At 44.5% G+C, this 25,902-nt stretch overlaps 1 long non-coding RNA gene across 2 annotated transcripts; it reads right to left on the reverse strand.

Moving 5' to 3' along the window:
* Positions 1–1,865: 1,865 nt before the first annotated feature.
* On the reverse strand, positions 1,866–25,574 carry LOC103186756. 2 transcript variants are annotated; one of them, XR_488812.2, is made up of 3 exons: positions 25,459–25,574; positions 24,861–25,014; positions 1,866–1,966 (listed from the first exon to the last, which is right to left on the reverse strand). It is a non-coding gene; the product is annotated as an uncharacterized LOC103186756 (long non-coding RNA). The 2 variants fall into 2 exon arrangements; XR_006085070.1 differs by lacking the exon at positions 1,866–1,966 and adding an exon at positions 23,576–23,917.
* Positions 25,575–25,902: the final 328 nt, after the last annotated feature.

The following is a 25,902-nucleotide window of genomic DNA, read 5'->3' on the forward strand; positions in this document are numbered from 1 at the left end:
TCGCAGCTTCTGTACTTCGGCAAATTTATATCGACTGGGACCATAGGAGAAACTTCCTTATCTTCATGAATAGTGCTGGTGTTTTTATAACACTCATCTCAGACAGGACACAGATGCCACCATCGTTTAACGTCTCATCTCAAGAATGATAGCACTCAACACTGCACTAAGAATGTGCTTAGACTTTGAGCTCAAATGCCAACATGGTGCTTTAACCCATAACCTGTAAACCCCTTCCTGTTAAATACAAAATTATAATAATAATCCTCATCACCACATCTTCGAGACGTCTTAAAGTGCTTCACAGAATATACTGTAAAGTGAATTGACTGCACGTTTTGTGGGTGAAACGTGGCAGCCAATTGCGCACAGCAGCGTCCCACAAACAGTTGCGGATTGAACGACCAATTTATTATTTTTTTTACAAAAAGGGATTTTTTTTTGAGGGGATTGTTACCCCAGAAAAGCGATCTGTCAATCGACTAAGAAATGGGTTCATGCTTACTGCTTGGTAAACACAGGTGTGTGGAGTAAAGAAACTTGCCTGAGGTTTTGCCCTATAAGAGCGAAATTCTCAATCCTTTCCTCTCTCACACAAACACACACACTTCTCCAGTCTTGCCAGTTAGTGAATCATGGCCTGGTCCAGTAACACTGTTTTATAAATAAATGCTTCGGACACGTTAAACAGTTGATTCCAAAACAATGAATTACTCTTTACTCTAACATATGTCTATGTCTGTTGGATAGGCAAATAGCCATAGCACTCAAACCACATTTGCTGGATGGAGATTCACACCGCAATAAGATTTGCATTACCACGTGATAAAATGGTCAAAAGCCAAGTCGGACACATTAAAAAGCTTCGGCATTTGAAATAATTAGTAAACTAAGAACATCATCTAACCTGAGGCTCAGAGAAGCTCATCAATTATTAAGAAATATGTGAACTGTACAGAAATTAAATACTGCATTGCCTCTTTTTTTTGTTTCACTTGCTTCTTACAAAACAGAAACTGTGTATTTTGCTTCTCTTCTTGTTCAGAATGTTTTAACAGGAGCTGTTTATCTAAAAGATCTCTTCGGAACAAATCAGCTTGTGTTGGGTCCCGTCTCTGACAACCAAATTAGTTGCAGACCTGAAAACCTACCCTACTGTGAATGGCTCACTCTATACACATGCACCCACGTCTCTCGGGTGTCATTAAAAACAGAAGTCGCTTGGAACACGTAGCAGGTCAGGCAGCATCTATGGAGAGAGGAAAATTAATTAACATTTCATGTCTATAATCCTTGCATTTGATACAGTGCCTTATCTCATCTTTGTGACGTCTCAAAGCGCTTCACAGGATATATTGTAAAGTGACTTGACTGTATATTTGTGGGCAAAAAACAGCAGCCAATTGCGCACAGGAGCGTCCCACAAACAGTCGTGGATTGAAGTGACCAATTTACTATTTTTTTTCTTGAGGGGTTATTATCAGGCGTGTTGAGTAAGGAAACTTGTCAAAGGTTTTGCCCTACCGGGGGCTTGTGAGGCGAGTGCTCTAATCACTGAGCTACAGGACTCCGTTCTGACCAAAGGTCATCGACCTGAAACGTTAACTCACTTTCCTCTCTGCATAGATGCTGCCTGACCTGCTGCGTCTTCCCAGCCACTTCTGTTTTTATTTCAGATTTTTGTTTTTTCTCTCGAGTATCAGCCTGGCTCAGCTTCAAATAGCTCAGCAGGATATTTAATGTCCCTCCAGAAAGAACTGTAGTTTTGTTCTCCCCCAAAGTGTTTCATTGGAGTGTCGGTCTCGACGTTGTGAAAATCAAAGTCCCATTGGAGAGGGAGATTAAGCCCATGTCCATCTGACTCAGAAAGTGAGAGTGCTTCTACAGCTCATGATCCCTGAACTGGAGACATGATGTAACATACCTGGGGGTTATATATCAAGTCAACGAGATCAACCAGCAAAACCTGTAGAAGAAAAAAAACTAATAAAATAATAATAAATCAGTCACTTCAATCTCCGACTGTTTGTGGGACGTTTCTGTGTGCAATTGGCTGCCGTTTTTTGCCCACAAATATACAGTCAATTCTCTTTGCAGCGCTTTGAGCGTGGAGTCCTGTAGCTCAGTGGTTAGAGCACTCACTTTGCAAGCGAGAGATCTGAGTTCAATTCCAGGCAGAGGGCGAAACCTTGGGCAAGTTTCCTTACTCCATACGCCTAATAATAATCCCTCCAAAACCAAAATCAATAATAAATTGGTCATTTTCAATCTATGATTGTTTGTGGGACATTGCTGTGCGTAATTGGCTGCCGCGTTTGCCCACAAATATAGTCAATTCACTTTACAGTGTGTTCTGTGAAGCGTTTTGGGCCGTCCTCCCGACGTGAAAAGCGCAGAAAAATGCAAGGATTATTATTATTATTATTTGAGACATTGCGGAGATGTGATAAGGCGTTGTATCAGATGCAAGGATTATTATTATTAGATGGCAGACACCTTGGGTAGTTGTGGATAATTGCTTGTTGGAGCTCAGGGGATGGCACAAATGTTTACTGGCGGCAGCCAATTGTCCTACAAACAGTCATGGATTGAGCGACCAAATTATTTTTTTTGAAGGAATTATTACCCTCGGAAAAGCGATCTGCCAATCGACTAACAACCTACTTACTGCTGGGTAAACGGGGGCGGGTGTGTTGGTTTTTAAGGAAACGTTTAAGGCAACGTTTCACCCTGCCCGGGAATTTTGAGTTTAAATTGCACCCGTATCTGCGAGCTTAATTCTTTTCCTCGACCCTTGGTATTCTGTTAGCCTGTTTGCTCCTGAAAAAAAGATGGAACTGAGGAGAGAGAGTCTGTGAAAGCAAACAAGGCCCACTGAAGCAGAAACGTGTAGGCAGAGTGCCACGGAAAATGTGACAAACAGAGGGCCGCTGCATAGCTGCAGCATGCAGTAATATCATCAAATGTCTAGACAACGGGAACAATTAGCATCGAGACATAACTTGCTTAAACATATCTTCAGGAATTATAATATGTCCAGCCATGACTGCCTCATCAGTCACGTCTCCCCTCTCCTCACATCTACACACGATATATTGTTCTGGTATTTTCTTTTGTATGTGTAGTTTTTAGCAATCTGCTGGGTGGGGGCAGTGGTGGGGTGGGGGTAGGAGTTTTTCGTCATTGTTTCAGTGTTGTTAAAGTCTGTATTAGTTGAGGTGTCCGGGGAATACTGTCTGAGGGATGGATTTGAATGCAGAAGATACCAGTCGCTTTCGTCTATCCTCTACCCCCCACACCCCCACACACACACCCCCACACCTCCCCCTCTCTCGCTCTCTCCACCCCACCCCCATCACAACTGAGTCTCGCCCACTCAATGAATCTCTGCAATGGATTGTAGGTGGGTGGAATGATTACCACAGCTGCTGTGTCTAATGTAGGGCCAAACAGCCTTGCCACGCATTCCTGCACAATGATCAACAGCCTATATCCTGATACCTGCCTTGTAAAGCAGCCCCTCTGCCTTTTTTTGTACGAACACAAAAGCCACCTTTCAAGCAACTTTGCTCTTAAATAATTACAAAAGTGACTGGCTTCTTCACTGTCCTTAAGGCAAAGATTATCCACATGCTTAGGGTGTTTGTAAAATAGGTCTGGATAAACTGCCTCATGGGGCCACGGCCTGTGACCACTCATGAGGGATTTTACAAGGAAATCAAACCAACAACTTTATGCTTGTGAAGTCCTGCAGAGCATGGATTAAAGCACTCGCCTCGCAAGTGAGAGGACCTGGGCTCAATACTCCAGACACCTCTGTTTACCTACTAGTAAGTAGGAACCCGGTTGTTAGTCGATTGACGCATCACTTTTTGGGAATAATAATCCCTTTAAAAAAAATGTTGTCACTTGATTCACGACTATTTGTGGGACGCTGCTGTGCACAATTGGCTGCCGCAGTTTCACCCACACAATACACAGTCAATTCACTTTACAGTATATTCTGTGAATCCCTTTGAGATGTCTCAAAGATATGATAAGGCGCTATATCAAAAGCAAAGATTATTATTATTATTATGACAGAATTTGAAAAGAGAGAGAGTTTCTACCTATTTTCCCAATACACAATACTCCGGGTAATATTGTTCATTCATTTCATATGCTGTACGACCGCACATTATTATGTCCCTTACAAATGGGTCACGGACTGCGATCCTTTCAGTCCCACTTTATCCAAAGCTATTTTTACCGCTTCCCGTAACGTTGTAATAGCACAGATAATTGCTGACTGTGTATTTGCAGTAAGAGGCAGCACAAGTTCCCACAAACAGCAATCAAGTAGTTTGGAGTACTATTGACCAGTGCACCCTCTTCAGATAGTACCAGAGGATTATTGACATTCACCTGCAATGCAAGGATTACTGTTAACGTGGACAGGCAGACAGGAGCACGGTTTAATGTCTCATTCTAAAGGATTTTGTCCCTGAAATTCCAGTGCCTCCCCCCAGTAACGCACTGGAACGTTAGCCTACAGCAAAAATATAATAATCCCTACATTTGATGCAGCAACTTTCACATCAGGAGGATGTCTCAAAGCTTTCTGTAGGATCTACTGTAAAGTGGAGTGACTATGCATTTTGTGAGCTCGTCATACCATGAGCTCAAAGTTCCCAACGTGGGCAAGACTGAGGCTCCCCTCAGCTCCGGCCAGCACCTCTTCACATCAAGCTCGAACAAAATCTCACCATCTCTTGTCTTTGTAAAGTATTTTTGAGATGTTCTGTGAACGTGAAATGTGCAAATTCCTAACTCCGTGGTTGTTTGTGGTAAGCTTCTGTGTGCAACTGGCTGCTGGGTTTCACCCACAAAATACTGACAGTCAAGTCAATCCACTTAACAGTATATTCTGTAAAACATTTCAATGACATGAATATAATAATAATAATCCTTGCATTTAATACAGCACCTTATAATGTCTTCGAGACATCTCAACGCGCTTCACAGACTATACTCTAAAGTGAATTGACTGTATATTTGGTGGGCGAAACGCAGCAGACAATAGCGCACAGCAGCGTCCCACAAACAGTCGTGGATTGAGTCACCAAATTATTATTTTTTAAGGAATTATTACCCTCGGCAAAGCGATCTGCCAATTGACTAACAACCGGGTTCCTGGGTGAATAGACGCTACATCAAATGCAAGTATTATTATTATTATTATTGTTATTACTGCAGGAAATATGCAAATCGTTGGAGTCGTGGGACCACCGTGTAACCGACAGACAAGAGTGTTACCAGCTGAGGCGCACTGATCATTGTGTGGGGGTGGAAAAAAGTCAAGTGCAATAGATGAATAAGATACATATGAAGGAAGCAGCTTGCAGATAAGATAAAAGAAGGATATCAGGGCTCAGCATTCATACGATTGACAAGAGAATAGATAACACAAGGACTGCAACGGATAACAGACCAGACTCTGAAAGGCTTCTTCTCGCATGGACTTGGCATCTGATTTGGCTTTGAAGAAACCTTTCATTGGTTTGCATGGATTATGGGGCTGGTAACAATGACACCACAACAGATAATCCACCCACCGCTCAGTGTGAAACTGAACCACACAGAGCCGTAGGCTCCCTGGGTCCTATTATAACTAATAATATTAATAATAACAATAATAATCCTTGCATTTGATATACCACCTGACCACATCTTTGAGAAGTCCCAAAGCACTTCACACAATAAACTAAACTGCCGATGTGCGTTCAGTTAGTTATGTGGAGTACTGCAGCATATTGATTAGAGCGCTCGCCTCACAAGCGAGAGGACCCGGGTTTGATTCCCGAGGCAGGGCAAAATCTCAGGCAGGTTTCCTTACCCCACACGCCTCTGTTTACGTAGCAGTAAATAGGAACCCTGTTGTTTGTTGATTGGCGGATCACTTTCCCATGGGTAATAATCCTTTTTTTAAAAAATAGTAATTATAATAATTTGGTCACTTACTCCACAACTATTTGTGGGCCACTGCTATGGACAATTGGCTACCTTGGCGGGAAGATGTCTCAAAGCACTTCACAGGATTTACTGCAAAGTGTAGTGGCTGTGTATTTGTAGGCAATTTGCGCATAGCAATGCACCACAAAGTGAATGAGCAATTTTATCTGAAGGTGATTGTTGGTCCAGACACCGACAGAAACTTCCTTCTTTTTTCAAACAGTGCCATGGGATTTTTTTAACGTCCACCTGAACCAGCGGATGGGGTTTCTTGGTTTAACGTCTCATCCGAAGGACGGCCACTCTGATTACGCAGGAAACGCCAGCCCTGCATCAGGCTAGATGTTTGACTTTTGACACAGAACCAAGTAGTGTTTTTTTCTCTCTGTCTGTTTCTCTTGATTAGTTTAGACAGTCAAATGCTAATGATATTATGGGACGAATTGAATGGCGATGGGGGATGTTGGTGAACTGATGGGCAGTGAGTGCCCTGTGGATTGAGCTAAATTATAATAATAATAATCCTTGCATTTGATATGTAGTGTTGTTGCTGTATTCCTTTTCCATTCTGGAGGAGCAGAGGGCGTGAAAACAAATTGCATCTGTAAATGTAAGTGACATGTGATACGCTCTGCCCACAGAACACACAGTCATTTCACTCTACAGTATATTCTTTGAGACGTCTCAAAGATGCGATAAGGAGCTGCATCAAATGCAAGGATTATTGTTATTACGATGTAAAAGGTGTGCATATGATCTGAAAAGACACGCGCACACATCCATGAATGCAGATACAGCCACCATTACCACTTGCTTATTCGTTCCTTACTTTTTTATTCCATCTAAGGTTTCTTCACGTTCAGAAAGGAGGATCATCAATACAAGTTGTTGTTCCTCAGACTATTTCTTCACTCCCTCTTGTTCTCTTTCATTCTCTCTTTGCCAGACTTGCTGCTCTTGAGGTTATGTTATCCTGGCCGCGCTTTCAGCCGCTACACCCCGAAACACTTTTCCTCTATCCCTCCACCTCGCCACTTCCTTCCCCATCTTCAGGTCGTGCCTGAAGACCCTCCTATTTGACTGTGCCTACGGTCACCTCCCCTACTTCCCCCCGTCTCGGAGTCATGCTCAGCCACTGTCAAGCAAGTCCTCTGGGACTCTATCCTGTGTGAGGGGCGCTGTGTAAATGCAGGTTGTGCTTATTATCTCTTTCTCTGCATTTGGGATTTTCTGCCTGTGTGTGTGTATGTGTGTGTCTCTCTCTCTCTCTCTCTCTCTCTCTCACTCTCTGATTTTCCAATGACTTCAGGCCATCCCCATGCAATTTGTGCCAACCAGCAACATAATCTCTGTGGCGCAAGGAACATCAGTCCCTAACCTCAGTCTCCAAGACCACTACCGTTAGCTTAGACGAACATTTCTTGGTTTTCTTCCAACAGCAGAATAAACAGTGCAATCAAATTGCTTTGTGTCCTGCTCCCCCAAGTACGGAGCTGGTTATTCCATTGCAAAGCTCTTTCAATGTCAATCCACATCAACTCCCACCATGAGTCAGTTGCACTCTCGGGTGAAATTTTGAATCAAACTCACCAAAGACCCTGGCTTGATTCCTCAGGCCTGAAATTCCACCTCGTCTTCGCCTATAAGACCGTTCAATTTAATAAGATTGTGCAGAATTGTGGAAAATTTTTCAATTCGTTCTTCCTTTGGGAGCAGAACCAATTTCCAAATGAATGGATTTTCCGCAATTACTTTGTTGGGATGTCTAACAGTGTCCCAACAAACAGGACTTTACTGTGATCGCCCTTCTCTTTTCAAGTAGCGCTACCCGAACAGGTAGGACAGGACCTCGGATTAGAGTCTTTTCGGAGGATTAGCACCTCTGACAATGTAATGCTTCCCCCAGCAATGCACTGGAGTGGCAGCCTAGACTATGAGCTCAAAATCCTGACATGGGGCTAGAACCACAATCTTCTGATTCATAGGAACAGAGGAATAGGAGGAGACCATTCAGCCATTTAAGCCTGTTCCACCATTTAAATTGATCACGGCTGATCTGTACCTCAACTAAGCCTTTCAGTTCCAATTTCCCACTTTCTCCCCATATCCCTTTAATCCCTTGACCTGCCAAAAATCTATCAACCTCACTCTTGAAAGTGCGGATGGATCCAGCATCCAAGGCCTTTTGGGGCAGAGAATTCCAGATTTCTACCACCTTTTGTATTCAGATCCAAGAGTATTAACGACTGAGCCATGCTAACAACTTCAGAGCAAGAGCACAAATATTTCAGGACAATACCACATCTCTATGGACGTCCGGACATGTTATGCCTGGTACAATGAACTAGTCCTGTACAATACACATATCTGGTAGAACAATGGGCTGAGAAACATGCTGAAAAGCTGCCAGCTGTATCTTGTAGTAAGACATAAATCTTGTTCCTAGTATCCCAATGATAATATAACAATAATCCTTCATCTCGTTATAACACCTTTCAAAGGATTTACTGTAAAGTTTAATAACTGTATTTGTCGGTGATCATGGCAACACAGCAATGTCCCATAAATAGCTATAATGATAATCCTTGCATTTGATTTGGCGCCTTATCAGGTCTTCTAGACGTCTCAAAGCTCTTCACAGAATATACTGTGTGTTTCGTATGCGAAACGCGGAAGCCGTTTGCACACCAACAGTTGTGGATTGAGTGACCAAATTATTATTACTATTTATTTTTTATTATTTTTTTCGGTGAAGGGACCCTGGAAAAGCGATCCGCCAATCGACTAACTATTAGGTTCCTACTTACTGCTAAGTAAACAGAGGAATGTGGAGTAGGGAAACTTGCCCAGCGTTTCGCCCTGCCCGGGAATCGAACCCAGGTCCTCCCGTTTGCGAGTCGAATGCTCTAACCACTGAGTTACAGGCCTCCACTGGAGTGAATGACCAATTTGATCTGCAGGAATGTTGGCTTGGATACTGTGAGAAACTCCCTTTAATGTCCACCTGAACAGGCAACAGATGGGACCTTGGCTTCAGGTCTCAACCGAATTTAGGCACCTCCGACAATGCAGCTCTCTCCAAAAAGCTCCCCTGGAATAAAAGATCAAAGCCCACAACCTTCTGATCCAGAGGTGAGAGTGCTACCAACTGAGCCAGGCTGACGCCCACATCTTGAAGAATTTGAATAATTTAATACCCATTGCCAGAGCGAATGCAACTCGCAAAACAAACACATGTGCGTTGCTTTGAGGTGCCGGGTTCAGCAGTTTTTATTTTGTTCTAACGATGAAAGATTCGAGTGTTATTTTATTGCAGGAGGCAACTCATTCCAAAATCCCAAAGAATGTGTCTCTTGGCCAAGAATAATGAAAGGCAGATGATAGTTACCATAATAATCCTCTCATTTGATATGAAGCCTATATCATGAAAATGTCTTAAATCGCTTTGCAGTTAATTGCTGTCCAGTGCAAGAGACTGTTGTTTTCCAGGCAAACATGGCAAACATTTACACAACACCAACTTGCATTTGTATTGCGCCCTTTACACAGGATAGTGTCTCGGAGCGCTGAACAATGGCGGGATTGAGCCACTGGTGATGTCCCACAAATTTCCATGATGTGAATGACTGATTTAAACTAGAAGGATTGTTGGCCAGGGTGCTGGTGGGACAAACGCCTCTTAATGAATTGGTGTCATAGGATCTTTAATGTCCATCTGAAAAAGCAGGACCTTGGCTTAATGTTGAATCCAAAGAACAGCATCAAAGTGCTTCCTAATTACTGTACTTGCATCCTGTAGCGTAGTGGTTAGAGCACTCACCTTGCAAATGAGAAGACCTGGGTTCAATTCCTGGGCAGCGTGAAACGTTAGGCAAAAAAAAAGGTTCCTTACTCCATGCGCCTCTGTTTACTCAGCCGTGAGTAGGAACCCGGTTGTTAGTCGATTGGCAGATTGCTTTTGCAGTGGTAATATTCCCTTAAAAAAATAACAATAATTTGGACACACAATCCACGAGTGTTTGTGGGACACTGCTGTCCCTTTTCGCCCACAAAACATACAATCACTACACTTTACAGTGTATCGTGTGAAGCGCTTTGAAATGTCTAGAAGACATGAAAAGCACTATATCAAATGCAAGGATTATTATTATTATATCAAATGCAAGGATTATTATTATTATTACTGTGCTCCATTGGAGTATCAGATTAGATGGGCGTCTTCAAAGACATGATAAGACATGATAAGGCGCTATATATTGTGAAGTCCTGTAGCTCAGTGGTTAGAGCACTCACTTTGCAAGCGAGAGACCTGAGTTCAATTCCAGGCAGAGGGCGAAACCTTGGGCAAGTTTCCTTACTCCACACAGAGCCTAATAATAATCCCTCCAAAACCAAAAACAATAATAAATTGGTCATTTTCAATCTACGACTGCTTGTGGGACATTGCTGTGCTCAATTGGCTGCCGCGTTCGCCCACAAATATACAGTCAATTCACTTTACAGTGTGTTCTGTGAAGCGCTTTGGGACGTCCTCCCGACGTGAAAAGCGCTATATCAAATGCAAGGATTATTATATTAAATGCAAGGATTATTATTATTATTACTGTGCTCCATTGGAGTATCAGATCAGATGGGCGTCTTCAAAGTTGATGTAATCAGAGGCTTTTAAAATTGGCTGATTAAGTGCATTGAGACGTCATCCCGATGAGAGAGCACTGCATAAATGTAAACCGTACTGCAAGTGTTAGCAAATCCAACAGGAAGCAATAACACATTTTATGTAAGAAAATTACAGTACCCTGGAGGAGTGTACAATATCCAACAAGGTATGTTGGTAGGATTTCTTTAAAGCCAAGTGTTATGCATGTAATTGTGATTTATAATTTTGGTGGAGTGGGGTGAAGGGGAAGAAATGTTTTGCCCTCATCAATGGGAGGAATACCACTGGTGGGAAACAGAACACTTTTGCGCTCTTGATACGTACCCAGTGTTAACATCAACACGCTAAAAAGTAAGGTACAGCACACAGCAGGGTCAGGTGTGGCTGAAAGCTCTCTTTGTTCCAACTTTGTTCCTTAATCTCAAATGCAGTAAAATAACCCCCTTACTCCATTTTCTACACAACCCAATTTCTCCAAGTCTGACTCCAGCTGTTCTGGTGACCTCCCTCACTGACGATGCCAATTTAGTATCAAATCCTGGCCAGCTTTGTGCTGATGTCTGGCACACTCCAGATATTGGTTAGGAAAAGTCCCTGACCCATTCAACACAGCGATTAAGACTGGCCACCTTTCAACACGCCAATCTGAGCTTCGATGGAAAACAGATCCCATTAGGTGAACTAACAATGTGTTAATCAAAAATTTAACCTCGCAACCCAATCCAAGGGATTTAAGACCTTTTATTTCCCAGGGTTGGAGGGGAGAGGGAGTTGATATTTGGATAATATTTGCAACACATAACTATAATAATAATAATCTTTGTATTAGAATAGCAAAACGTCTTCGAGACGTCTCAAAGCACTTCACAGAATATACCGTAAAGTGAATTGACACTATATTTTGTGGGTGAAACGCGGCAGCCAATTGTGCACTGCAGTATCCCACAAACAGTCGTGGATTGAAGTGACCAATTTATTATTTTTTTGAAGGAATTATTACCCCCGGAAAAGCAATCCTTTCATATTTAATATATCAAATGAAGATGGGGTTTGAGTTTGGTAGATCATAACACACAAATTCCCCGAGCAGTTGAGTTTAAGAGATGTATCAAAATTCTAAATTGGATTTAAAAGTAAACACAAAACAATACGTTAAGATTAGTAGAACTAGAGGACATCGATTTGAAGATCCTCACACTCATCTTCAAATCCCTGCGTGCCCTGGCACCTCCCTCCCTCGCCAACCCGCTTATTCCCCAACCTGCTATATAAATGTAATTTTGTTGTTGTTTTTGCTACCCGTTACCTCCGCTCGACTAGCTCCAGCTTCATGCTTGTCCCTCGTGCCCTCCGTTCCACCATCGGTGGCCGCACATTCAGCTGCTACGCCCCGAAACTCTGGATCACTCTCCCTCTATCCCTCCGCCTTGCCTCCTCCTTCCCCATTTTCAGGTCGGGCCTGAAGACCTTCCTCTTTGACCGTGCCTACGGTCACACCTCTCTCTCCCCCCTCGGCTCAGAATCATGTTCCGCCACTGTCGAGCCCTCTAGGACACTACACTGTGTAAATGCAAATTATTGTTGTTATTGATGTAGGTATAGAGGTGCAAAGAGAAATTTCAGGACAGATACCAGGAGGGTAATTAACAACTGTAACTGGTTGCCAGGGAGGATGGTTGAGGCCAGGACACTGGACTCATTAAAATAAAATTGTACTTTTTGTCGTGCTTTCAGTCATCGCATCGCAAAGCTTTAATGCTTTCACCCCCAATCCTTCCACTTTGCCCCAGCTTTATAGGTCACAACTGAAGACTTTCCTCTGTGACCGTGCTTACAGTCACCTCCTCCCTCCACCCGGCTTGGTGTCAGGCTCCGTCATTGGCACATTCATAAGTGCAAGTTGTTGTGGTGGTTGTTGTTGTTGTGATAACACAGTGATGTGAAATCATTCTCAACAGAGATTGGCAAAAGTCTCAAATATGGCCTTCATTAAAAGGCTTTGGTAAGAACTGCAGGGAACTGCCTTCAAATTTGAGGCTGAATTGAACAAATTGTCAAATTCTGGACGGTCTGAAATAATACTCCAGACAAGCACAGTTGCTCTCCAGTTAGCAGACACAGCGTGGGATGCATAAAGAGAGCTCCTTTCAATGCTATATCTGCAGGTAAATAGAGCGTTTTTTAAATTTGTTTTTTCTTGACTAAATAAATCCGTCAACCTCTCAAATGCAAGATCGCTTTTCATTAAAAAGGAAAAACAAGTTAAAGTGTTTTCTTTTTGCTTCCTAAATGGGCGTAGAGGGACCGGTCAGGGGACTGTGGGTTGTGGAAATCAGCCACAGCTAATAATAATAATGATAATAATAATCCTTGCATTTGATATAGCGTCTTATCACGTCTTCGAGACGTCTCAAAGCTCTTCACAGAATAGATTGTAAAGTGAATTAACTGTATATTTTATGGGCGAAACCCAGTAGCCAATTGCACACAGCAGCGTCCCACAAACAGTCGTTGATTGAGTCGATTGGTGGATCGCTTTTCCAAGGGGTGATAATCCCAACAAAAAAATAATAATAATTTTGTCGTTCCATGACTGTTTGTGGGACGCCGCTGTGTGCAATTGGCTGCCTCATTTCGTCCACACAATATACAGTCAATTCACTTTACAGTATATTCTGTGAAGCACTTTCAGACGTCTCAAAGACGTGATAAGGCACTACATCAAATGTAAGGATTATTATTATTATTTATCTTGAGCCAGGGGGAGAGGGAGGGAGGGGGGAGGTGACTGTAAGGATGATCAAAAAGGAAGGTGGTATTTGAAGGTGGGGAGGGAGGGGGCGAGGCGGAGGGATTGAGGGAGAGAGTTCCAGAGTTTCAGGGCGCAGTGGCTGAAAGCACGACCTCCGATGGTGGAGTGGAGGAGTGAGCGAGGGATGAACAGGAGGCCAGAGCCAGCCTGAGCGGAGGCAACAGGTGTAAGCAAATCGGAGAGGTAGGGAGGTGCAAGGGCATGATGGAGGGGCTCCTGTTAGTGCCTCTGGACGATATGCTGTCTCAAAGAGGTGGCCTGGCTTTAATCAATTCCACTATTTGACCCCGGCAACCATTCTTAATTCTCATGCGATTTGGAGAAGCCGTTGAAAGAAATATGTTCGAGAGTGTCATGTTTCTGACTGTCCCTTTAAATCATTGATCCACCATAATTCCTGCGACGGGTTGTGTGAGATCCAGATACCGTGGCCTATACTCAAGGAGCCTCTCTTGTCGTTGCGTCATGCCTTTACATGTGAATAATCGTAATATAAATCTAAAGAGTGATTACGATTAAAGTAATCTTTCAAGAGTGATTACGATTTAAGAGGCAGAAGTTTTAATCAGGGATTTTTCCAGCAGGGTGGAGGTGTTGTGGTGACTGCAGTGTCTGCTCCTCAGTCTGTCCAGTCCTCATCGGTTGTATCGAAATGCGCAGTCAATTCACTTTGCTGCGTGTTCTGTGAAGCACTTTGAGACGTCTCGAAGACGCGATCAGGCGCTGTGTCAAACGCAAGGATTATTATTGATCATTAACACAGCATTCGCATTGTTAAGCCTGGACGTGATGAAGGAGTGAATGAGGGTCTCGGCAGACTGGGGGGAGGGGGAGGGTGTGTGGGAGTGCGGGAACACCAGAGGCAGGAGATGTTACGGAGGTGAGAGAAAGCTGAGTGCGTTGAGAGACTGGAAGGGTAGGGCTTAAAAACCCAGCGTTCGTTCCAGTCACTCAAAGTCTCAAAGTGCTTCACAGACCGACTACACGGTATACTGACCATATCTTTGGTAGGTGAACATTGGTACCCAGATGCGGCACAGAGTTCTGCCGAGAAAATACTCAGCGGTGAATTCCAAGTTACGGCCCGTTATGCTGATGTTGTCAAATTGGGACTAACACTGACTAGTTAAGAGGTCGTTATGCAGAGAATCCATCAGAGGTGACCTTAGTTGGGTATGTGACAAGCCAGGTAATCGCTTAATGAAACCATTATTAACGGTTAGCAGATGTTTGGATTAAAATGTAGCTTTCTAATTTAATTGTCTGGCTGTCCACACTTCTGATAGTGACTTCTCCTTCTGAAGAGATCTTAAGCCATCAGAAACCTTAAGTAACCAGGAACGTGCAAAATCTTCTCAAGTTTTCCTCACAGAATCATCGAATCGTACAGTACAAAAAGAGGCCATTCGGCCCATCGAGTCGGTGCTGGCTCCTTGCCAGCTCACTGCAGGTCTGATTCCAGGTGGAGCCCTGTGGCTCAGTGGTTAGAGCACTCGCCTTGCAAGCGAGAGGACCTGGGTTTGATTCTCGGCCAGGGCGAAACCTTAGGCAGGTTTCCTTCCTCCATACCCTCTATTTACCCAGCAGTAAGTGGGTACCCAGTTGTTAGTCAATTGGCAGATAACTTTTCTGGGAGTAATAATCACTTCAAAAATAAAATAATAATTTGGTCACTCAATCCTAATAATTGTGGGACGCCGCTGTGCGCAATTGGCTGCCGTGTTTCATCCACAAAATATACAGTCAATTCACTTTTACAGTATATCCTGTGAAGCTCTTTGAGACGTCTCGAAAACATATCAAATGCAAGGATTATTATTATTATTACTCTCTGTTTTCTCTCTTTAACTCTTTAATATTGAAGCTTGGCCTCAAGACTCCCAAGTCTCTTCCACGCTTCAAACACCTGCGCTCAAAGTATTTTTAACCTGCAGAATTCGGTCACTACACTTCACAGTAAATCCTCACGCTGGGTAGCGTCCCAGAGTGCTTGACAGTGGAGAGCACAATGACAAGCTGGGGAGGCAACTGTAAGCACAGTCGAAGAGGAAGGTATCTTCAGGCGCGACCTGAAGATGGGGATGAAGGTGGTGAGGTGAAGAGGAAGAGCTGAAAGCGCGATGGTGGGACGGAAGGCACGAGGGTCAAGCTGGAGGCAGGATTAGGCTTGAATCCACATCATCTGTCGTTGAATAAGCATTTGGGGCAATGAGCTGTGACCCGAGGGAAACCAGAAACCTCGACTGATCAACAAGTTGATTGAATGCACCCCGACCACACAATAAAAGCCAACCGTTGGCACCTGGTAACTGAGATAATCGCCTTGCAGCCTCCGCACCTACAATAGACGCCTTATTTGGGGTCTGGATGTGGGTGGGGGGGTGGTCTGTCCTGCCTCTTTAACTGCCTTCCAACCGGAGGCTGTGCGATGTATAAAGGTATTGTGCAGGGAGTGCGCTTTGATGTGGTTCTTGGCCTCAGACCGCATAAAGAAGAGGGAGAGAAAGAAAGAGAGAGAGGAAGGAGGGAGGGAGGGAGGGAGGGTGTTAGAATGTAATATGACTTTACCTGCAAGGGTAATTTGCTTACCTCATAAATCCCCATCAAGTGAACCAAAACCAAACCTCATACATCTGTCATTGGATTAAAGCGCAGAATCAAAGTGGTCTTTGAAGTCATTTCGGCAACATGGCTCATGCCAGAGACAGAGACAGCGAGAGAGAGAGAGAAAGAGAAAAACACACACACACAGATCGAATAACTTCAGATCAAAATTATTTCAGGATCAAAAAAAAGTCCTGTGGTATTCATTACTCATCTAATCTGGCCATTCATTTGCCAAACACATGTTAAAGATACCCATCTCGGTGGTAATAGAGGGTATGCAGAGTCAACCGACAGACTAGCAGCTGTTATCAAATCAAACCTGCTGAAACACTTCCCTTTTCAGTAGGCAGGTACAGGACAGATCGTTCAAAGCTAGTTCCCGTTTATCTCATACAAAAAGCCTGTGCTGATGAATTATAATGGCGCAACAAGGCTATATTTTCAGTGAAACATGTAGAATTGAATTATTCACCTGCAAAATACAGGGCGATACCTTGGGCAAGTTTCCTTACTCCACACCCCCTCTGTTTACCCAGCAGTAAGCAGGAACCTGGTTTGTTAGTAGATTGGAGGTTGGCGGATCACTTTTCCGGGATAATAATCTCTCCCCCCAAAAAATAATAATTTGGTCACTTCAATCCACGGCTGTTTGTGGGACGCTGCTGTGCCCAATTGGCTGCCGCGTTTCGCCCACAAAATATGCAGTAAATTCACTTTACAGTATATTCTGTGAAGCGCTTTGAGACGTCTCGACGACGTGATAAGGTGCTGTATCAAATGCAAGGATAGTTATATTATATATAAGACTGGAAATGCTATTTTTGGAGAGCTGAGGTAGTATGGAAATACTGTGGAGTCCTGTAGGGGATTGGTTAGAGCGCTTGCCTCGCAAGCTTGAGGACCTGGGTTCGATTCCCAGGCGGGGAAAACTTTTGGCAAGTTTCCTTGCTCCACACGCCTCTGTTTACCAAGCAATAGGTAGGAAGCCTGTTGTCAGTCGATTGGCGGATCGCTTTTCCGGGGGTTATATTTGCTTCAAAAATAAATAACTAATAATAATTTGGTCACTTGAATCCACGATTGCTTGTGGGACGCTGCTGTGCGCAATTGGCTGCTGGATATCACCAACAAAATATAGTCAATTCACTTTACGACGACAACAACTTGCATTTATATAGTGTCCCTGTGGTGGAGTCTGACAACGAGCCCGTGGGAGAGAGGGAGCGGGAGAGGGAGGTGACCTTGAGCACAATCAAAAAGGAAGGTCTTTAGGTGGGATTTGAAAGCGAGGAGGAAGGGAGGGGGAAAAACGTTGGGATTGAGGGAGGGAGTTCCAGAGATTCGGGGCGTAGCGGTTGGGCAGAGGGGGCCGAGGAACATGAGGCTGGAGCCAACCTTCACAGTATATTCTGTGAAACACATCCCAGCCGGGAACCATATCCTCTGACTTGCGAAGCAAGTGCTCTCTCAACAATACGCTACAGTACTCCACTTGTTGACCTGCAGCTCAGCTATATTTGGCTTGGGCTGTGCAGACGGTTTGGGAGTTATGTTTTAATGACAGTTGTTATCACAAGCCTAAGAGACTGTCCCTGTGTCTCGTGTGAAACTGCTTTTCTGATGATAAGTACTTTGTCTACTTTGTCTACTGCAACGTTCACTGTTGCAGGCAATGATATGACAAATTGCTTGTCATATCACTGGTCTGAACAATGTGGGGGGGGGAGAGATAGCACTAAATAACGAGGCTCTTCATCTTCAGTCAAGTGCATTTTATGAGTGTATAAATAATTATTTCTTTTGATGCAGCGCCTGTTACCTCAGGAGTACGTCTCACAGAGCTTCACAGGATTTGCTGTGAAACGAATTGACTGTATATTCCTTGAGTGAAATGTGTAAACGTGCAGTGATTGTATCTTAGAGACGTTTGTCCCACAAACAGCCATGAAGTAAAATGACTGATTCTCTCTGGGTGGGTGGGTGGGTGAGGGGGAGAAATGTTGGCCAGGACACCGGTAGAAACTTCCTTCTCTTTGAGTTCTGCTATGGGATCTTTAACAGTGACCTGAATAAGCTGGGGAAACTGTTTAACATCTCATCCAAAGGACACAACCTCCAAAAATGCAATGCTTTCTCGCAGCATTAATGGAGTGTCAACCAAGATCTTGACTTCAAAGTCCTGATATGTCCCCACAAACTTCTGACTTGGGTGCAAAGGCCCAAGTGACTGAACCAGGCTGACACACACAAACAGCGACTGAGCTAGGCTGACACACACACACACACAGTGACTGAGCCAGGCTGACACACACACACAGTGACTGAGCCAGGCTGACACACGCACAGTGACTGAGCCAGGCTGACACACGCACAGTGACTGAGCCAGGTTGACACACGCACAGTGACTGAGCCAGGCTGACACACACACACAGCGACTGAGCCAGGCTGACACACACACCCAGCGACTCAGCGAGGCTGACACACACACACACACACAGCGACTGAGCCAGGCTGACACACACACACAGTGACTTAGCCAGGCTGACACACACACACACACAGTGACTGAGCCAGGCTGACACACACACACACAGTGACTGAGCCAGGCTGACACACACACACACAGTGACTGAGCCAGGCTGACACACACACACACACAGTGACTGAGCCAGGCTGACACACACAGTGACTGAGCCAGGCTGACACACACACACACACAGTGACTGAGCCAGGCTGACACACACAGTGACTGAGCCAGGCTGACACACGCACAGTGACTGAGCCAGGCTGTTAAAAAAGCATACAGGTTACTAGGCTTTATAAATGGTGGCATAGAATACAAAAGTCAGGAAGTTATGATGAACCTTCATAAAACACTGATTAGGCCTCAGCTAGAAACTGTGTTCAGTTCTGGGCACCACATTTTAAGAAGAATGTCAAGGCATTGGAGAGGGTGGAAAGGAGATTTACCGAGATGATACCAGGAATGAAGGACTTCAGTTATCGGGAGAGGCTGGAGAAGCTGGGATTATTCTAGGGTGAACAATGAGAAACTATTTCCACTGGTGGGTGGGTAACCTGAGGGCACCTATATACAATAGTTGTTAAAAGAAACAGAGGGGAGGTGAGGAGAAATTTGTTCACACAGCGAGTTGTTGGGATCTGGAATGCGTTGCCTGAAAGGGCAGTGGAAGCAACAACTTTTCAGAGAGAAGTAGATAATTGTTTGGGGAGGACACGTTTGCAGGGCTATGGGGAGAGTGCGGGGGAGTGGGATTGAATTGGACAGCACTTTTCAAAGAGCCGGCACAGACACGATGGGCTGAATGGCCTCCTTCTGCGCTGTGTAACTCTATGATTCTATGATTCTAGGACACCTTCTGCTCAGGGATTTCTTGAGGAAAAGTAACGCTGAATCCTCCACTTGGTAGAAAAATCTCCAAATCTTTGTCAACACCCCACTTTTATAGTAGACAATGAGTAGAGGCTTAGGCAGTGGGTGGAGTGAGTGAGTGAGTGAGATGAAAGGGGCTGTCAGCTGGTGATAAGTACAATGATTATGACTGCTTGAAGTGGCTACTCCGTTTGACTGGGAGTTAGAGGCACCAGTTCACCTGAAGCAATTACGAGATTCGGACACAAAGCATTGTGCGTCTGGTGAGGATTATTACACTATAGGGGTGGACACTGTATGTGTAGGTGTGTGTGTGCCCTAGCATCAGAGGTCGCGCTTTCAGCCACTATGCCCCAAATCTCTGGAACGCACTCCCTCAATCCCTCCGCCTTGCCCCCCTCTCTCTCCCCTTTATCAAGTCCTGCCTGAAAACCTTCCTCTTTGACCGTGGCTTACGATCATCTCCCCCACACTCACCGGCTCGGAGTCAGGCTCTGAGAAGCTACCCTGTGTGGAGAGCACTATATAAGTGCAAGTTGTTGTGGTTGTGTGTGTGTCAGACAGATTCCCGTTTAAAATGTGAAACGAGGAACTGAAAAGACCTTTTTTCGCATTATTACTGTTGGGTGTTTTTGAAACAAACAGAAAGCCGCCTGCAAAAGAGATTATTACAGCTGGCATCATTCTCACTGGAGGACAGAAGTCATGGAGCACTTATAATAATAATAATCTTTGCATTTGATTTAGCGCCTTATCATCTTATTGTGACGTCTCAAAGCGCTTCACGGAATACACTGTAAAGTATGCTGCCAATTGGGCACAACAGGGTCCCATAAACAGTCTTAGATTGACTGACCTAAATTTTTTTGGGGGAAGGAATTATTTTCCTGGGAAAGTGATCTGCCAATTGACTAACAACAGGGTTCCTACTTACTGCTAGGTAATCATCAGAGGCTTTAAAAGTTCCAGATAAGGTGAATCCCAATAATATGGTAACAAAAATTAGAATACTTGCATCTGGTAGGCACTTTTCATGTCAGGACGACACCTCAAAGCCCTTTACAAATTATTATACTGTGAAGTGTAGTGACTGCATATTTATAGGCAAACACAGCAGATAACTTGTGCACAGCAATGTCTCACAAACAATGCTATGAATGATTATTAATGCAGTTGCTGCATTTGACAGAAAGTACCCATGAAATTTTTTAGGATGTTATTAATGTCACCAGTCGCCAGTAAATTAGTAATGAGTATTCAAAAAGTATATATTAAAATATATTCCTCGTAAAATATATGAAATAATGAAATATTATTAGTTACACTCAGACTTTCACTTGCAATTGCTTGAGAGCTTCTCGGGTAGACAACAGGTGAAACAGATGAGTGAAGCCCATGGTCAGAAGCTAAACAAGGCACCAAAAACTTGCTCTTGCTTTAGTCCCTCATCCTGTGGGATTTGAGTTTGGGTTGGGCGAAATGCAGGACGGGGGTGGATGCTGAAGGGCCTCTGTGCCTTGCCAGCTGTTAAAAGTCAAGTACACCGAGTGCTGGCTGTCTTGGCCTGTTCTGTAATGAATATCAAACCGCCAGACAAAATTACTCACCGAGCTCAGCAATCCAGAGCTGGCAAATAACTCAGGCCCTTGAGTCCGCGAGACAGACACGTGGGATTGAAGTGCAATTTGAGGGCAATGGGAGATGGGAGCTCCGTGTTCCTCTGGCCTTGTGCTATACGCATTTGCTTGACCCAAAAACGCAATATGTTCCATAGGCTCCTGACTGAGCAAACACACACACACCGCTCCATCTGCTGACTGTAGGAAAACAGTAACACCTTGATGTGACAGAAATAATAATAATAATAATATTCCTGGCATTTGATGGAGTTTTAGCTGGGTAGGCTCCAGCAATTTTTCCAATGCTCAGGTCCCCGAAGCCTTGGCTCTTGCCAACCTGCCCCGAATACGTTTTTTTCCTTTTCAACGATCTATCTTTGGGGTATCCACGTGTCGGTGTGGTGCATGGAATTCTCAGCTGGGTTTGAATAGTTTTCTGTGTGTCTCAGACAGCCGGCTGACCAAAAGAAGAACGTAACATCTTATCACTCGGCCGTCAACTGTTAAATGCGGTATTTTGTAAACAGACGCGACAGACGATTTGCATACGGTAATACAGCCGTAAGCAAATGTGAAGCAAATGTGGGATTTGTTGACCAGAGACACGGGGAGAGAGAGAGAGAAACACCCCCACCATTCCGAATAACGCCGCGGGATCTTTAACGTCCACCTGAACAGACAGACGAGAGCTTGGTTCACCAGACTCAGTTGGTAACCCTCCCTCTCGCCTTCTGTATTAAACGTTCAGTGTTGTGCAGGCAGTAGAGTTTACACAGGGCTGAGACTCTGCTCCCAATTTAAGGCTTTATTTCCACCCACACACAAAAAAAAATTTGCGCACACTTCAAAATTCGTAGGTCATGGTCTCAAGCCTAAGAACAGGATAAGAATATAAAAATCCTCGCATTCGATGCAGCGCCTTGTAACGTTGGTAAGACGTCTCAAACATCCTGTAAATGTTATGTTTTGTGGGCGAAACACGGCAGCCAATTGCGCACAGCGGTGTCCCACAAACAGTCGTGGATTAAGTGGCCAAATTATTATTTTTTTNCGAAGGGTTTATTACCCCCGGAAACGCGATCCGCCAACCGACTAACAAAGCAAGTTCCTGCTTACTGCTGGGTAAACGGAGGCCTGTGGAGTGAGGAAACTTGCCTAAGGTTTCACCCTGACCGCCCGGGAATCAAACCCAGACTCCAGGATGAATTTTAGTTTCCCCGACTTCCTCTTTAAACTGTCTTTGTAAAGTTTAGGTGGGCAAAGGGGTGGTGGTGGTAGTGCTGTGCGGAGGGGAGGGGAAAGAGTAAAAGTATCTCAGGTAGTATTATTCGCGCGTCTGTTTGATTTTCAGAATGGGGAGAAATGACAGTGGAGGCAGAGTGAGAGAAACTCCCTATTGTGGGAGCTCAACGATGCAGGAGCAATTAAACCAAACAAGCCAGCTCGCTTTTGTGGCCTAACGCTAAGCATTCCCAATTCACAATGAAGCCACGGATAAGAAGCAGCTGTATATGGAGACAGATAGACAGAGAGAGAGAGAGAGAGAGAGAGAGAGGGAGACAGCGAGGGAGACCGCACCTGCCCACTAACAATGTAGTGCACAATGCAGTCCCAAAAGCGAACACCCTTGTTCCTCCCTGGTGACCACCTGTCCAAGAGGAGTGTGGAGTGCATCCACAGGATTGCTGTTGGATTGAAGTTCACCTCATGTAAACTCACCTGCCAGAGGCCACCACCACTGGCCCGTTTCCGCCCTCAAAGGCAATCGCTGGAGGTTGGCTCGTGAGAACGCACTTGCAATTCACCTCAAAAGGAAAAAAAATTCTCCTTCTTTGCTTGCTCTCTGTCTGTCTGTCTGTCTTTTCTTTCTTTCTTTTTTTCTTTATTTTTTTCTTTTTTTCTTTCGTTCTTTCGTTCTTTCTCTTTCTTTCTTTCCTTCCTTCCTTAGCTGCACAACCACACACCCCCCCCCCCACCAATTATACACAAGGTGCAGTGAGCAGCACCTCACACAAACATAGCACCACCACAAGCTGATAAGGTTACACCTGAGGATCAGGGGAAACAGTCGTAACTTCCGTAAAAGCGAGGCCGCTTTTATAATAATAACACTAATCCTTGCATTTGATATAGTGCCTTTATCACATGGTTAAGACGGTCTCAAAGCGCTTCTCAGAACATACATATGGTGTAGTGACTGTGGGTGAACCGCGGCAGCCAATTGCGTACAGCAACGTCCCACAAATAGTCGTGGATTGAGTGACGAAATTATTTTTAAAACAATTTTTTGAAGAGATTACTACCCCCGGAAAACCAATCCGACAATCGACTAACAACTGGGTTCCTACTCACTGCTGCGTAAACAGAGACGTGTACGTGGATTAAGGAAACTTGCCCAACGTGTCGCCCTGCCCGGGAATCGGACCCAGGTCCTCTCGCTTGCGAGGCGAGCGCTCTAACCACTGAGCTACAGGATTCTTTTGCTGTAATGTGTAGTGACTGTATGACAGTTCTTCACAAAGTGCTGTGTGACAGGTTTTCACAAAGTGCTGTTAATCCCATGTTTTTTATCCCACCATGTACTGACCAACAATGGAAACGTGTAGAGGAATGATGATAATTGAATGTAGAAGTACTTAATTGTGTGCAATGCTCAAAAGCTTAACTGTATTTAGACATCCAGAGGATCAGCGCGTGTGAGTGAGAGCCGTCATTTCGGGGCAGATAAAGATCCGTGGCCGTGTTCAGTGCCCAATCCTCCATTACACAATGAGTAGGCCGAATGCATCTCTGACACCTTGCCTCAGCTTCTCGGTAGTCGCACGCCACTGTTTCTGTAACAAGCGGTTAAGGGGAGGAGTTTGTGGATGTATGTGGCAGACATGTTTAAGAAATAAAGATTGGAATTTGAATTAGCGCCCGTGATGATTATCACATCACGCGCTGCATTTTTGTGCCTGTTGTCTCGGTTCAGATATCGAGGGTTTGGATAGGACGTAAGAGGAACCTAGCAAGAAACTCACCAGGTACGATCAAGGCATTACAAGATCGTTTCGGATGAAGCCCTTCAGATCTAAACTCATCCCTCCACAATATTCCTCCTACTGTCCCCACATCACAGCATCAAGTTGCTTAGCAAGTGATTCCAATTTGCTGTGAGCTGCTTCAGGACATGTGTCAATCGGTCTCAGTTGGTTTTATCCCTGCCTAGGAGTCAGAAGGTTGTGGGTTCAAGCCCCGCATTGGATCTTGAAATCACGTTGTCTAAACTGACGCTCCAATGCAGCGGTGAGGGGTGGGGATGGGGGCAGGATGCGGGGGTGGGGTGTTTACATTGTCGGAGTGGCCGTCCTTCGGGTGAGACGTTAAACCGAGATCCTCTCTGCCTGTTCAGGTGGATGTTAAAGATCCCACGGTGCTATTCGAAAAGAGAAGGGAGTTTCTCTCTCTCTCCCGGTGTCCTGGTCGACAATTCCCCCCGAATAAAATTGGTCACTCGCTCCACGGCTGTTTGACGCTGCTGTGCGCAATTAGCTGCCATGTTTTGCCCACAAAAATACAGTCAATCCACTTTACAGTATAATCTGTGAAGCGCTTTGAGACGCTTCGACCACGTGATCAGGCGCTGTGTCGAATCCAAGGATTATTACTATTGTAATAGTAGGTTTGGATGCTTACGTGGAGTATAAACACCGGCAGGGATGGCTGCTTTCCAAGCTGTAACATTCTGTGTAATTCTGCACTGTTTTTAAGGCCTCTGATATTTGTAACACTTACCTGAGATTGCCTCTCAGTGTGAAATCCTTGCAGGTCAGTGTGGCATTATGTGTGTCAGCCTGGCTCTGAGTCAGAAGGTACTGAGTTCAAGCCTCATGTCGGGACTTGGACATGGTGTCGTCTGGCACTCTGTTGCAGCACTGGGGGAAAAGAGCTGTGAGCAATTGGTTACTGAGTTTCTCCCACAAAATATACAGTCAATTCACTTTAGAGTATATTTTGCGATAAGGTGCTATATCAAATCCAAGGATTATTATTATTATTATTATTGTCAGTGGGGAGAGGCCTCAGAATAGATCAACACCTCTCCTTTTATGTTTCACTTCACTGTGAAGTGCTTTGAGAAGTCTCGAAGACATGATAAGGCGCTGTATCAAATGTGAAAATTAAATTATCATCAATTTTTTTTGCCTTAAAGGCTATGACCTCTTTCACGCCGGCTCCAAGAATTATTTCTGGGTTGTTGCCTCGCTCTCTGTCTCTCTCTCTGTACCTCTCTCTCCATAAGTTGGAGTCTGACTTCTCCTGAACCAGCTAACTTCGCAAAACATTCGAGCTGCTCCTGTGAGATTGCAACCGATCTGGCAATAACAGTTACCTCTGCCCAGTCGCCCTGTGGTCATTATCCAACAATGATGCATTCCAGTATTACTCCTCCAGCAGTTTTCAAGCAGCGGCAAAAACATTGCTAGCTTTTCTGCTACTATTAATCTTGAATTCTGCCGGAGCTGAGCTGTAAATAGTCTATTTATAGGACTTGTCTGTGATGCCGCGGGAGGTTTGAGCGCAAGGCTATCGGCTGCCAAATCCGCTCCTTTTAAAATAAAATATATCGCTTTCAAATTCCGCGCGGCTCGCAGTCATTTGTAAAGTGACAGGAACTTCCTGCGTGTTGCTTCCTATTTGCGAACCGAGTGGCTTCCTAGTTGCGAACGGCGCCTTGAGAAAATAATCATAATAATCCTTGCGTTCGATGCAGCGCCTCATCGCATCTTCGAGACGCCTCAAAGAGCTTCACGGAGAAGTGAACTTGACTGTGTAC

The sequence above is a fragment of the Callorhinchus milii genome, unplaced genomic scaffold, assembly GCF_018977255.1.
Source record: "Callorhinchus milii isolate IMCB2004 unplaced genomic scaffold, IMCB_Cmil_1.0 Scaffold4, whole genome shotgun sequence".
NCBI classification, from domain to species: Eukaryota; Metazoa; Chordata; class Chondrichthyes; order Chimaeriformes; family Callorhinchidae; genus Callorhinchus; species Callorhinchus milii.